Source organism: Triticum aestivum, chromosome 4A (genome assembly GCF_018294505.1).
Source record: "Triticum aestivum cultivar Chinese Spring chromosome 4A, IWGSC CS RefSeq v2.1, whole genome shotgun sequence".
Taxonomy (NCBI): Eukaryota; Viridiplantae; Streptophyta; class Magnoliopsida; order Poales; family Poaceae; genus Triticum; species Triticum aestivum.
In genome coordinates this window covers 599,200,529-599,212,657 of record NC_057803.1, presented here as the reverse complement: position 1 = coordinate 599,212,657, position 12,129 = coordinate 599,200,529, and the positions used below count along the sequence as shown (strand labels likewise).

General features: G+C 46.2%; 1 pseudogene; it reads left to right on the top strand.

Annotated features, from left to right (window-relative positions):
• Positions 1–11,332, top strand: part of LOC123083996 (GDSL esterase/lipase At5g03610-like) — a 74,344-nt pseudogene extending 63,012 nt beyond the window's left edge.
• The last annotated feature ends 797 nt before the right edge of the window (positions 11,333–12,129 follow it).

Below are 12,129 nucleotides of genomic sequence, written 5' to 3'. Positions count from 1 at the left end.
AAAGTGACGTTCTTTCGCATTGAGATTTTATATATCCAACCATAAAAAAACATGGCAACCTCTGCTTCCCTCTGCGAAGGGCCAATCCGTTATTATTATGTTCTACCTTATGCAAGAGTCATGGTGATCTTCACCTTTTCTTTTTCATTTTATCCTTTGGCAAGCTCAGCATGTTGGAAAGAACATGATATATATATCTAATTGGATGTAGGGGAGCATGAACCATTATTGTTGAAATTACCCTTGAGGTAAAAGGTTGTGGGGCAAAACTATAAGCCCCTATCTTTCTCTGTGTCCGATCAAAACTCCGTAACCACAAGTACCGCATGAGTGTTAGCAATTATGGAGGACTAAATGATAGTTGAGTATGTGGACTTGCTTTTTAGCTTTGACATAGACTCTTTCCGATGTTATGATAAATTGCAATTGCTTCAATGACTGAGATTATAGTTTGTTGGAGCCCAATAAGGTTTATGATTTATACTTTTGCATTGTGAACAGATCATCACTTGAACATAGGTAATCGTATGACAAAATCTATATATGTTGTTGTTATGAGAATAATCATGATGCCTTCATGTCCGTATTTTATTTTTATCGACGCCTCTACCTCTAAACATGAGGACATATTTATTGTTATCGGCTTTTCGCTTGAGGACAAGCGAGGTCTAAGTTTGGGGGAGTTGATACGTCCATTTTGCATCATGCTTTTATACCAATATTTATTGCATTATGGACTGTTATTTCACTTTATATCACAATACTTATGGCTATTCTCTCTTATTTTACAAAGTTTACATAAGGAGGGAGAATGCCGGCAGCTGGAATTCTGGTCTGGAAAAGGAGCAAATATTAGAGACCTATTCTGTGCAACTCCAAAAGTCCTGAAACTCCACGGAACGTCTTAAAAGAAATAAAGAAAAATCCACGCCAAAGATGAAGGCCAGGGGGCCCACACCCTGCTCACGAGGGTGGGGGCACCCCCCCTAGGGCGCGCCCCCTACCTTCTGGGCCCCCTGGTGGCTCTCCGACGCCCATCTTCTCCTATATGAGGTCTTTCGATGAGAAAAAAATAAGAAGGAACTTTTCGGGACGAGACTCCGCTGCCACAAAGCGGAACCTTGACGGATCCAATCTAGAGCTCCGGCAGAGCTGTTCTGCAAACTTACCTCCGGGAGGGGGAAATCATCACCATCGTCATCACCAACGCCCCTCTCATCGGGAGAGGGCAATCTCCATCGACATCTTCACCAGCACCATCTCATCTCCAAACCCTAGTTCATCTCTTGTATCCAATTCTTGTCTCAAAGTCTGGGATTGGTGCTAGTAGGTTGCCGGTGAGTGTTGATTACTCCTTGTAGTTGATGCTAGTTGGTTTAATTGGTGGAAGATCATATGTTCAGATCCTATATGCATATTATTACCCCTCTGATTTTGAACATGAATATGCTTTGTGAGTAATTACGTTCGTTCCTGAGGACAAGGGAGAAGTCTTGCTATGAGTAGTCATGTGAATTTGGTATTCGTTTGATATTTTGATAAGATGTATGTTGTCTAGCCTCTAGTGGTGTTATGTGAACGTCGACTACATAACACTTCACCATTATTTGGGCCTAGAGGAAGGCATTGGGAAGTAATAAGTAGATGATGGGTTGCTAGAGTGACAGAAGCTTCAACCCTAGTTTATGCGTTGCTTCGTAAGGGGCTGATTTGGATCCACATGTTTCATGCTATGGTTAGGTTTACCTTAATACTTTTGTTATAGTTGCGGATGCTTGCAATAGTGGTTAATCATAAGTGGGATGGTTGTTCAAGTAAGAACGGCACCCAAGCACCGGTCCACCCACATACAAATTATGAAAGTATCGAACGTGAATTATATGAACGTCATGAAAACTAGCTTTCCCATGTGTCCTCGGGAGTGTTTTTCCTATTATAAGAGTTTGTTCCGGCTTGTCCTTTGCTACAAAAGGATTGGGCCATCTTGTTGCACTTTATTTACTTTTGTTACTTGTTGCTCGTTACAATTTATCCTATCACAAAACTATCTGTTACCACTTATTTCAGTACTTGTAGAGAATACCTTCCTGAAAACCGCTTATCATTTCCTTCTGCTCCTCGTTGGGTTCGACACTCTTACTTATCGAAAGGAATTCGATAGATCCCCTATACTTGTGGGTCATCGGCGGGGCAGGGGTAACGGCGTGGGCGGCGACGGCGAGGCAGCCTAGCGGCGATGAGCTCGGCGGTGTCGGGGGGAAATGGGCGATGTAAACTGAAACCGCTAAGTGGTGGGTATATATACATGAAGCATTGGTCTCGGTTCGTGGCACGAACCGGTACCAATGCCACCTATGGTCCCGGTTCGTGCTACCAACCGGGACCAAAGGTCTCATTTCGGTAGCCCAAAGGGCTGGAAGCAGAGGCCATTGGTCCTGGTTCGTCGCACGAACCAGGACCATAGGTAGGCATTCGTACCGGTTTGTGCCACGAACCGGTACAATTGCCCCCCTATGGTCCTGGTTTGTGCGTCTAACCGGGACAAATGGCCTGCGGTGCGGTGGGATTTTTAGTCCCACCTTGCTAGCTGAAGAGCTCCCGCACCTGTTTATAAGCCCTGCTCTGTGTTCCCTTTCGAACTCCTCTGAACTGTAGGCTTACGGGCCTAATGGGACACTCCAATGCCTGTGGGCCTACTGAGCCTGCTGCGGGCCTGAATCCTGGCCCATGGTTGGGTTTCTAGTCGTATTCAGGCCGTGCTGGCCCAGTAGGTGACATTTTTTTCTTTTTTGCTATTTAATTTTTTATTTCTACTTAGAACTAAATACATATAGTTTTTTAGTGATTTCCTTTTTCTTTTAGGTCACAAAAATTATAAACTTTCTGTTAGTGCCATTAGTTTTAAAATTTGAATTTTTTAAAATTTATGTGAATCACTAGTTTATGAATAACTTTACTATAAAAATTGATTTTTGAGTCATTCTTTTTCCTGCTATTTAATATTACTGTGTTTTATCATTATACTCAATTTGGTAATTTTAGTTAGTCATAACAAATATTATAGGCATTTTTTTTCTTTTTTGCTATTTATTTTTTCATTTCTACTTAGAACTAAATACTTATAGTTTTTTAGTGATTTCTTCTTTCTTTTAGGTCACAAAAATTATAAACTTTCTGTTAGTGCCATTAGTTTTAAAATTTGAATAGTTTAAATTTGAATTTTGTAAAATTTGTGTGAATCACAAGTTTGTGATTAACTTTACTAAAAAATGAACATAGGTGCACCTATAGAGAAAATTCAACCTAAATTCATAATCAATTTCTATGAATTTCAGAGAGATTCATTATGAATTTAGGTCAAATTCCCTGTATAGGGGCATCTATTTTCACTTTGAGAGGAGCTGCCACAAACCGGGACTAATGGGTTGGTCCTCGTTGCGCTTAGAGTTTAGTCCCACCTCGCCAACCGAAGGGCGCCCACACCGGTTTATAAGCTCGTCCCTCTAATGGTCATGGGCCAGGGGCGAGCCCTATTTTTTCCAGTTTTTTTGTTTTGTTTTCTGCATTATTTTTTTTTGTTTTTTTGCTTCATTTTTTAATTCTTTTTTGCTTTTAGTTTTAGAAAAATTATAAACTTTATGTTAGTGCCATTAGTTTTCAAATTTGAAAACACTTTTTTAGTTTTTTTTGTTTTCTTTGTTGATTTATTTATTTTATTTTGTTTCTACTTACAACAAAATACTTATTGTTGCTATTTTTATTTTTTTACAGTTTTTTTGTTTTGTTTTCTGTATTATTTATTTTCTTTTATTTTTTGCTTTATTTTTTAATTCTTTTTGCTTTTTGGTCAGCAAAATTATAAACTTTCTGTTAGTGCCGTTAGTTGTAGAAAAATTATAAACTTTTTGTTAGTGCCATTAGTTTTCAAATTTGAACAGTTAAAATTTGAATTCTTTGAAATTTGTGTGAGTCACAAGTTTGTGATTAACTTTACTAACAAAATGAACATCGATGCACCTTTAGAGAAAATTCGACCTAAATTCATAGTTTTCAAATGAACTCTGAAAAAGTTGGCATAGCATACTCGTGTGTTACAAAGTTGGCATGGTATCATCATAATAGTTGCGGGAGAAAGTCTTCACTTTTTCTTCGCTTGTGTCATTTGCTTATTGCGCCGTAGCCATGGATAATCTTCATGGTTTATCAGGATGCTTGGGTCAGCCTTGACATTGAAGGAAGGAATTTCATGAAACTTTTCATAATCTTCAGACATGTTTGTCTTGCCCTCCACTCCCAGGATGTCCCTTTTTCCTGAAAGAACTATGTGACGCTTTGGCTCATCGTATGATGTATTCACTTCCTTATCTTTTCTTTTTCTCGGTTTGGTAGACATGTTCTTCACATAGATAACCTGTGCCACATCATTGGCTAGGACGAACGGTTGTCAGTGTACCCAAGATTTTTCAGATCCACTATTGTCATTCCGTACTATGGGTCTACCTGTACCCCGCCTCCTGAAAGATTGACCCATTTGCACTTAAACAAAGGGACCTTAAAATCATGTCCGTAGTCAAGTTCCCATATGTCCACTATGTAACCATAATATGTGTCCTTTCCGCTCTCGGTTGCTGCATCAAAGCGGACACCGCTGTTTTGGTTGGTGCTCTTTTGATCTTGGGCGATCGTGTAAAATGTATTCCCATTTATCTCGTATCCTTTGTAAGTCCATACAGTCAAAGATGGTCCCCTGGACAACAAGTACAGCTCATCACAAATAGTGTTGTCACCTCTGAGACTTGTTTCCAACCAACTGCTGAAAGTCCTGATGTGTTCACATGTAATCCAGTCGTCGCACTGCTCCGGGTGTCTGGAGCGCAGACTGTTCTTGTGTTTATCGACATACGGGGTCACCAAGGTAGAGTTCTGTAGAACTGTGTAGTGTGCTTGAGACCAAGAATATCCATCCCTGCATATTATTGAGTCACTTCCAAGAGTGCCTTTTCCAGTCAGTCTCCCCTCATACCGCGATTTAGGGAGACCTATCTTCTTAAAGCCAGGAATGAAGTCAACACAAAACCCGATAACATCCTCTGTTTGATGGCCCATGGAGATGCTTCCTTCTGGCCTAGCGCGGTTACGGACATATTTCTTTAGGACTCCCATGAACCTCTCAAAGGGGAACATATTGTGTTGAAATATGGGCCCCAGAATGACAATCTCGTCGACTAGATGAACTAGGACAGGCATCATGATATTGAAGAAGGATGGTGGGAACACCAGCTCGAAACTGACAAGACATTGCGCCACATCACTCCTTAGCCTTGGTACGATTTCTGGATCAATCACCTTCTGAGAGATTGCATTGAGGAATGCACATAGCTTCACAATGGCTAATCGGACGTTTTCCGGTAGAAGCCCCCTCAATGCAACCGGAAGCAGTTGTGTCATAATCATGTGGCAATCATGAGACTTTAGGTTCTGGAACTTTTTCTCTGGCATATTTATTATTCCCTTTATATTCGACGAGAAGCCAGTCGGGACCTTCATACTGAGCAGGCATTCAAAGAATATTTCTTTCTCTTCTTTCGTAAGAGCGTAGCTGGCAGGACCTTCATACTGCTTCAGAGGCATGCCGTCTTTTTCGTGCAAATGTTGCAGGTCCTCCCATGCCCCAGGTGTATCTTTTGTCTTTCCATACATGCCCAAGAAGCCTAGCAAGTTCACACAAAGGTTCTTCGTCATGTGCATCACGTCGATTGAAGAGCGGACCTCTAGGTCTTTCCAGTAGGGTAGGTCCCAAAATATAGATTTCTTCTTCCACATGGGTGCGTGTCCCTCAGCGTCATTCGGAACCGCTAGTGCGCCGGGACCCTTTCCAAAGATTACGTGTAAATCATTGACCATAGCAAGTACGTGATCACCGGTATGCATGGCAGGCTTCTTCCAGTGATCTGCCTCGCCTTTGAAATGCTTGCCTTTCTTTCGACATTGATGGTTGGTCGGAAGAAATCGACGATGGCCCAGGTACACATTCTTCCTGCATTTGTCCAGGTATATACTTTCAGTGTCATCTAAACAGTGTGTGCATGCATGGTATCCTTTGTTTGTCTGTCCTGAAAGGTTATTGAGAGCGGGCCAATCGTTGATGGTCACGAACAGCAACGCCTTTAGGTTAAATTCCTCCTGTTTGTGCTCATCCCACGTACATACACCGTTTCCATTCCACAACTGTAAAAATTCTTCAACTAATGGCCTTAGGTACACATCAATGTCATTGCCGGGTTGCTTAGGGCATTGGATGAGAACTGACATCATAATGAACTTCCGCTTCATGCACATCCAAGGAGGAAGGTTATACATACATAAAGTCACAGGCCAGGTGCTGTGATTGCTGCTCTGCTCCCCGAAAGGATTAATGCCATCCGCGCTTAAAGCAAACCATACGTTCCTTGGGTCCTTTGCAAACTCATCCCAGTACTTTCTCTCGATTTTCTGCACTGCGACCCGTCAGCGGGTGCTCTCAACTTCCCGTCTTTCTTACGGTCCTCACTGTACCATCGCATCAACTTGGCATGCTCTTTGTTTCTGAACAGACGTTTCGACCGTGGTATTATAGGAGCATACCACATCACCTTCGCGAGAACCCTCTTCCTGGGGGGCTCACCGTCAACATCACCAGGGTCATCTCGTCTGATCTTATACCACAATGCACCGCATACCGGGCATGCGTTCAGATCCTTGTATGCACCGCGGTAGAGGATGCAGTCATTAGGGCATGCATGTATCTTCTCCACCTCCTATATATCCTAGAGGGCATATGACCTTCTTTGCTGCGTATCTACTGTCGGGCAATTCGTTATCTTTTGGAAGCTTCTTCTTCAATATTTTCAGTAGCTTCTCAAATCCTTTGTCAGGCACAGCATTCTCTGCCTTCCACTGCAGCAATTCCAGTACGGTACCGAGATTTGTGTTGCCATCTTCGCAATTGGGGTACAACCCTTTTTTGTGATCCTCTAAAATGCGATCGAACTTCAGCTTCTCCTTTTGACTTTCGCATTGCGTCCTTGCATCGATAATGACCCGGCGGAGATCATCATCATCGGGCACATCGTCTTGTTCCTCTTGATCTTCAGCAGCTTCACCCGTTGCAGCATCATTGGGCACATCGTCTGGTTCCTCTTGATCTTCACCAGCTCCCCCCGTTGCAGCATCACCGTATTCAGGGGGCACATAGTTGTCATCGTACTCTTCTTCTTCGCCGTCCTCCATCATAACCCCTATTTCTCCGTGCCTCGTCCAAACATTATAGTGTGGCATAAAACCCTTGTAAAGCAGGTGGGAGTGAAGGATTTTCCGGTTAGAGTAAGACCTCGTATTCCCACATTCAGTGCATGGACAACACATAAAACCATTCTACTTGTTTGCCTCAGCCGCATCGAGAAACTCATGCACGCCCTTAATGTACTCGGAGGTGTGTCTGTCACCGTACATCCATTGCCGGTTCATCTGCGTGCATTATATATAATTAAGTGTCCAAATTAATAGAAGTTCATCATCACATTAAAACCAAAGTACATACATAGTTCTCATCTAACAACATATAGCTCTCCAGGGCATCTAATTAATTAAACCATACATTGAAACTATGTAAAACATTTCAATGCGAAAACAAATGCGATCATAATCGCAATCAAGGTAACAATTGATCCAACGGCATAATGATATCAAGCCTCGGTATGAATGACATATTTTCTAATCTTTCTAATCTTCAAGTGCATTGCATCCATCTTGATCTTGTGATCATCGACGATATCCGGAACATGCAACTCCAATATCATCTTCTCCTCCTCAATTTTTTTTATTTTTTCCTTCAAGAAATTGTTTTCTTCTTCAACTAAATTTAACCTCTCGACAATAGGGTCTGTTGGAATTTCCGGTTCACATACATCCTAGATAAATAAAATCTATGTCACGTTGGTCCGCATAATTTTCATAAACAATAAATGAACCAATAGTCATAAAGATAATATATTTACCACATCTGAATCATAGACAGGACGAGGGACGACGGGGGCGGATACCAAAACCATCGCACTATATAAGATGAAATAATAAAAGTAAGAAAATAATACAAGTATCTATGTAAACATACAAGTAAGAATATTTTTTCCTTTCAGAAAGAAGATAAGAACAAGAGGCTCACCACGGTGGTGCCGGTGATGAGCTCGGCGCGGGTGATCGACAGCGGTGAAGACGGGGACGGGGCGTGACGGACCGCAAAACCTAGACAAATATTGAAGAAAATGGAGCTTGGAGGTCAAGCTTGGAGAGGAGAAAGCTTAAGTAGTGTGGCTCGGGCATTTCATCGAACACCTTGTGTGCATAGGAGGTGAGCTAGAGCACCACCAAGCCCTCTCCCCCCCCCCCGGCCAGAAAAACAGAGCAGTGTGCTCTGCTCTTACGCGAGGGGGTATATATAGGCACCTCATTGGTCCCGGTTGGTGGCATGAACCGGGACTAAAGGGGAGCCTTTGGTCCCGGTTCAAGCCACCAACCGGGACCAATGGTGGTGGCCCAGGAGCGAGGCCCATTGGTCCCGGTTCGTCCCACCAACCGGGACCAAAAGTCCAGACGAACCGGGACCAATGGCCCACGTGGCCCGGCCGCCCCCCTGGGATCACGAACCGGGTCCAATGCCCCCATTGGTCCCGGTTCTGGACTGAACCGGGACTAATGGGCTGACCCGGCCTGGACCTTTGCCCCCTTTGCTACTAGTGGGCACCATCGTTGCGGATATGGTATGGCACGCCGGTCTCTCTCCTCTCTTCGCCGTGTGCACCCGCCAACTGTTTGTTCCTCCGCGCAGTTGCTGCGCATGTTCGCCTTGTATCGGCAGGGCAACAACGATGCCAAATTCAAGTACCTCCACGTTTACAAGCGCATCGAAAAGTGTGAGAAGTGGGCGGAAGTCCGGCGCACCCTCGACAAGGCCAAGGAGACATACAAGCCGGACGCGTCAGAAGGCCGGTCGGACAGCAACAAAGGTGCCAATAAGGGGAAGCACACCGACGCGGCCACCGCTCGAGTGCAGGAGTCCATCCGGCACTACCTCGACGACGTACAGGTCCGGGCCGCCCTTCGTGAAGAGAAGACCGAGGCGCGGTGGTCGGCGTTAATGTCGAGCAACGCCGTCAAGCTTGACCTACTCCGGACCAACGTCGCCGCTAAGAAGAGAAACACCGACCTGGCTTTCCTGCTGGGCGGGGCGGACATGCTCCAGAGCAACGACGAGGCGGTCAAGGCGTGGTACTTGATGGAGCGTGGCCTCATCCTGAACCAGCTTCCCTCGACGCCGCCGCCCACGCCTACGCCCACGCCGCCGCCGCCAAGCCCGAGTGATGCCGCCGAGACTCCCCGCAGCACAGAAGCCACGCCGACGCCGCGAAGCCAGCGCACACCGACTCCGCCGACGCCGCCAAGCCAGCGCACGCTGACTCCGCCGACGCCGGAGGCCGACCTTACCGTTTGATGCGCTGCACGCGTGGCCTTTCTTTTTTGCACGCTGAACTTTTCATTCGTTCGACGAACTGTGGCCGTATGATCGCCGGATTTGTGGCGCCTATTTTGTGAGAGAGAATGACTATGTTTGAATTTGCCGCGAGTTGGGGGGCGGCGCCTGGGGGCGGGGCTGGGAGCTAGGTCGCCCCCAGAGGCCGATCTCGCGCCGGTTCGCCCTCAGGCCGCTCTTTTTCGGCGCCCTGGGGGGTTGAACGGCTGGAGATGCTCTAAGGTCTGACCGTACATGTACATAGGCTTTTTCATTCATAGGGTGGTTGCGCATGACGCTCAGCTACACTACCATCTACTGCTAATTACACCTCCTCATAATATATAAACACCACTACGTGCTGTATATTCCTCAGGCAATGGCGATGCTCTGTTTCGCCAGGAAACTTTGCGCTAATGTTACTTGGCGAACGTTCGCCAGGAACATATGGCATTTCAAACGATTTTCATGGCATTTTTAGTGTGTGGAGTGACAGTTTGCTACATGTCATTTTCTTAAGTACGGGTCCAAACTTTATGCTAAGCTAGCGAGATCTTTCTCTTACTGACTACGTGCTACCATGTGCATCATACACATTGTTTAGTTAGTACTAACCAAAAAGTGTCAAGAGCAAATTAGCAAATCTGAATCTACTAACAGCTGGTACTGCCATTCCATGTCAGAAAAGGGGACAGTAAGATATTCCCAGCTCCAACCTAACCCTGACACCTTCCCTTTTCCAGCACAGAAGCTCCTCAGATTATTCATCAGCTTACACTCACTAATCAGTCAGTCAGCACCTTAGTAGGACTGATTAGTCACCACAAAGCTAGTATTTTGTACTGTTTCTTTGTTTGATCTGACATGGCATATGCATGCAGCTTCGGCGCTGGGGATGCGGACGCCGGTGGCCTACAAGGCGCGGCGGCGGGCGTCGCGGGAGACGCTCGCGCGCGGCATGAACTTCGCCGTCGGCGGCGCCGGCGTGCTCGACACCGGCAACTTCCAGCGCAACATCAGCGCCCAGATCGACCTCTTCCAGGCCATGCACCACAGCCAGCAGCAGCGGGGCTGCGCCAAGCGGACGGCGCTCGTCGTCGTCTCCGGCAACGACTACGCCTACGCCGCCGACAAGGACAACAACGGCACCAGCGTATGTGGTCACCGTGCACTGGCCGCTGTTGTCTGTCAAAGCTACCAATCCATAACTGACGGACTTCTACTGCTCGTGTGTATGTGCTGCTCTCCGAGTGCAGGCGGCGATCGCGTACATCCCGACGGTGGTGCGGGAGCTCCGGGAGCAGCTGCGGCGGCTACGCGACGAGGCGGGGATGCGGAGGGTGGTGGTGATCAACCTGCACCCCATGGGGTGCACGCCGGTATTCACCCGCCCGCTCAACTACACCGGCTGCGACCCGCTGGCCAACGCCGGGGCCGCCCAGTACAACGCCGCGCTCCGGTCGGTCCTCGGCGCCCTCGACCCCAACAACCGCACCTTCCTCCTCCTCGACGTCCACACCCCCTTCGCCGCCTTCCTCCTCGACGACAACAATGGTGACAGTGACAACAAGTTGTTCAAGAGCACGCTGCGGCCGTGCTGCGAGAGCTTCAGGCCCGACGGCTACTGCGGCCAGGAGGACGAGAACGGCACGTGGCAGTACACACTCTGCGACGACCCCGGCCGCTACTTCTACTGGGACGTCGTGCACCCGACGTACGCAGGCCGCCTGGGCCGCCATGGCGCGCACCTTCAGGGCCGCCGTCAAGAGCTTCCTCTCCATCTGACCTGACACGGCAACTCTTAATGCCTCAAACATGAAAACGAAGATGGCAACAGTGCCCTTAAAAGGTAGCAACTGACCAACTGAAGCTAGCTTTTTTACTGTTACAGTTACCACACAGTGTATATATTGGATGATTTATTGAAAACATCAATTTTTCTCCTGATCTGTGTTGGGGTGGCCTTAGAGGCACAAATTCTCCTTACCTGCGTGAAGCATAAGAAATTCGTTGTCAATTCGTCATGGTAAAAAAATCAAGTCTGTCATCACACCTAATTCGCGTGCATCACAGAAATGCAGAGATAGCCCAAGATGACAAAATTTCAAGCAAAGTGTCATAAATTCCACACACACCCCCTTCAAACAGGTACATGTGCAACCTGACTTGTTTACAAAAAAAGTAACAAGTCACCCTATTTTTGTTTGAAATGAGAAACAAGTCTCCCTTACATTTTAATCATCTCGCAGTCTAAGTTGTGTAGATTTGTTGATGCACCAATGATAATTGATAACCACCTTGACATATTCATTTGCAACCTCTTTCACCCATCAAGTCCGGCATAAAAAAAATGCAATCTCAATATTATGTGAGGTTTTAAAGATTCAGGTTACTGTGCCATCTGATTAGTTTGCAAAAATGCAGAGATGACCATTGTAATTAAGCCAACGCTCTTCACCGGTCAATTATTCAGTACATTTATATATGGGAAATGTTTGTAGCCAGTCGACCGGCCGAGCGTTCGGCCGGTCCTCTCGCTCGCGTCGCTAGGCAGCCCAGGCCCACCACCTAAAAGCTTATCT